This window comes from Ovis aries, chromosome 10, assembly GCF_016772045.2.
Source record: "Ovis aries strain OAR_USU_Benz2616 breed Rambouillet chromosome 10, ARS-UI_Ramb_v3.0, whole genome shotgun sequence".
Lineage (NCBI taxonomy): Eukaryota > Metazoa > Chordata > Mammalia > Artiodactyla > Bovidae > Ovis > Ovis aries.
Window position 1 is genome coordinate 70,698,744 of NC_056063.1, and position 3,578 is coordinate 70,702,321.

Genomic DNA, 3,578 nt, shown 5'->3' on the forward strand with positions numbered 1-3,578 from the left:
TGAATATGCTATCTAGGTTGGTCATAACTTGTCTTCCAAGGAGTAAGCGTCTTTTAATTTCGTAGCTGCAGTCACCATCTGCAGTGATTTTGGAGCCCCCAAAAATAAAGTCTGGCACTGTTTCCACTCTTTCCCCATCTATTTCCCATGAAGTGATGGGGCCGGATGCCATGATCTTCGTTTTCTTAATGTTGAGCTTTAAGTCAACTTTTTCACTCTCCTCTTTTACTTTCATCAAAAGGCTTTTTAGTTCCTCTTCACTTTCTGCCATAAGGGTGATGCCATCTGCATATCTGAGGTTATTGATATTTCTCCCGGCAATCTTGATTCCAGCTTGTGTTTCTTCCAGCCCAGCGTTTCTCATGATGTACTCTGCATATAAGTTAAATAAGCAGAGTGACAATATACAGCCTTGACATACTCCTTTTCCTCTTTGGAACCAGTCTGTTGTTCCATGTCCAGTTCTAACTGTTGCTTCCTGACCTGTATACAGATTTCTCAAGAGGCAGGTCAGGTGATTGCTTGTTTCTCTGATATCCTGGTCACCTCTCATTTGTTAAACCCAATCATGCTTGGCTAGTGCCTGTTCTCACCATCTTGAAATACTTAATTTTTGAACAAGGGTCCCTTCTTTTTCCATTTTGCACTGGGTTCTATAAATTATGTAGCCTACCCTGACTATGAGTATTCATAGGTGGTTTGTTTTCTTACTAAACCATGAGCTTCTAAAAACTTTAAACTGTGCCCTGTTTACTTTTTAATTACATCTTACAGCACAATGTGTATCACATTTTTGTTGTTCATTAGTCGCTAAATAGTGTCCAATTCTTTTGCAACCCCATGGACTGTAGGCCACTAGACTCCTCTGTCCACGGGATCTCCCAGGTAAGAATACCAGAGTGGGTTGCCATTTCCTTCTCCAGGGGATTTTCTGGACCCAGGGATCATACCCACGTCTCCTGCATAGGCAGGCAGATTCTTTACCACTGAGTCACCTGGCTAGCCTTGCAGCACAGTGTCACATAAGGGATACTCATTGCTGAATGAATGTTGACCGAAAACAAATAGTCTTTCTGAATGTTATGATTTTGAAATTTTAAGAGGTACCCTGGAGAAAGCAATGGCGACCCACTTCAGTACTCTTGCCTGGAAAATCCCACGGACGGAGGAGCCTGGTAGGCTGCAGTTCACAGGGTCACAAACAGTCGGACACGACTGAGCAATTTCCCTTTCACTTTTCACTTTCATGCATTGGAGAAGGAAATGGCAACCCACTCCAGTGTTCTTGCCTGGAGAATCCCAGGGACAGGGGAGCCTGGTGGGCTGCTGTCTATGGGGTCACATAGACTCAGACACGACTGAAGCAACTTAGCAGCAGCAGCAGCAGCTTGGGATAACAGAAAGTCCTGGGTTTGGAGTCAGTCACATTGATCTGCATGCTAATTCTTTATCTGTTACTTGCTAGCAGTGTGGGTGTTCAAAAAGTGTAGCATCCAGTTGGGACACTTGGGAGTGAAAGGAAATAACTAGCTAAGTTACCAACATAATAAACTGGCACCAACCTTGACAACATGGGCTCTGGATACCATATAGCCATGTAGCCTTAATTACTTGCATAGGTAAGTCTCAACTTCTGAATCTCAGCTTCTCCATCTGGAAAGTGAATATAAATTCTGCTCTTGAGCAGTTGCTTTGGTTGGATGATGGGTGGACCAAAAGCATCCAAAGAATCAAAGGATGGAATCACTGACCTTGGTGATTCTTAATCACCAAGAGAAGAGAGCAAGATGGATATGGATGAAAGTAGGTAAGAGACTAAAGGGTGTATTTGAGTAGGTTCTCATCTGATGGCCAAAGTTATAACTGTTCCTCTTTATTTAACATATAGTTAAAATGATATAAGCACATGGGGAGGAGCACAAGCTTTGGAGTAAGCCTTCTAAGGACAAATACTGGCTCCTCTGGGCATTGCTGACTGGGTTTGCATACAAGTTCTGCTACCGGTTAACTGTGAGCTGTTAAGGTTGGGAAGGCCACTGTGCTTCAGTTTCTTTGTAACGTTGAGATGGGAATAGTATGTTTCTCAGAGAGCAGTTGCACTCACAGAATATGGTCTGTGAGCTAGTGCCAGTTCATGACCTGTTTGTAATGAAGTCTGAAATAAGTACAGAAAATTCAAGAAAGCTAGAAACTCACAGCCATCTGCTATTGAAGTGACGTCCACGCTCAGGATGGGTGGGATCTTGAACAGCCCAGAGACCAGTGTGAGCATTGCACTTGCAGGGGTAGGGGAAATTGGCTGAGCAGCACACTAGCTGTGCACAGTGGATCAGTGATGAGATTGCAATGGGCTGAAAATGTAAAATTAAATAAAGTTGATTCTTAATCTGAGATGTGAGAAGCACTGCTTTAGAACAATACTGGATATGTGGTTAGCTCAACTACCTTCTTTACTGTTACCATATTTATATTTAAAAGTAGACCATAGTGATAATTCCCTGTCAGTCGAATGGTTAAAACTCTGCACCTTCATTGCTGTGGGCATGTGGGATGCTGATGCTGGTGCTCTGTGGACCACACTTTGCCAAGCGAGTGCCTGGAGGAGAGGGCTCTGGACTGGGTGTGTCCCCTTGGCTCTCAGAGGCTTCACCCTATGAGGACTGGGAGGGGGGTGTCAGTGGAGGACTAGACTGGGGTTCTCTAATGTGTGAGGCTCAGGGAAGAGGCCTCTTGCCCTGCTCTAAGAACAGCCTCCACTTTGGATCTGCCAATCACTGGTTTACAAGCCTGGCTACACGGTAGAATCACCTCAGGAGTTTCTCTAATGCCCAGCCACTCCTATAACTATGGAATCAGGATCACTAGAGGGAGAGGTGATCCTGATGGGCAGAGGGGTGTGGCAAACCCCTGGTCCATCCGAGGACTCTCATCTTCTGGACACATTGATTATAGATAGCAGTGAAATGAGACCTAAACCAATCAGCATAAAATGAGGTGCAACAACAAGAGTGGTCTAAAGATACACATGTATCCTAATCCCTGGAACCTGTTAAAATTGCCTAATACAGTAAATGATGTGGGTAAATAAGGATCTCCAGAGGAGAAATTCATCCTAGCTTATCTCGGTAGATCCTAAGTGCCATAACACCATAACATGTATCCTTGTAAGAGAGGTTCAGAGACTTTAGAGGTAGATAAGTGGAGGAGAGGTGATGTGATGGTTGAGAAGAGAGAGATGCAGCCAGGAGTCAAGGAAAGCCAACAGCCACTGGAAGATGGAAGAGGAGGATCTCTGGTCGAGCCTCCCGGGGGAGTGTGGGCCTGCCTGTCCCCTAATTTCAGACTTCTGGCCTCCAGAACTGTAAGAGAATAAATGTTTCTTGTGTTAAGAAATAAATGAGAATTCCATCTTCCTGACATCCTCACCAATACTTGGTTTTGTCAGTCTTTTTAATCATAGCCATTCAAATGGATGTGTAGTGGTATCTCATTTAGTTTTAGTTTGAATTTCCTTAATGGCTAGTGATGTTGAACATCTTTGCCTTTGTTTGCCATGTAGATTTTCTTTTGAATTGTTT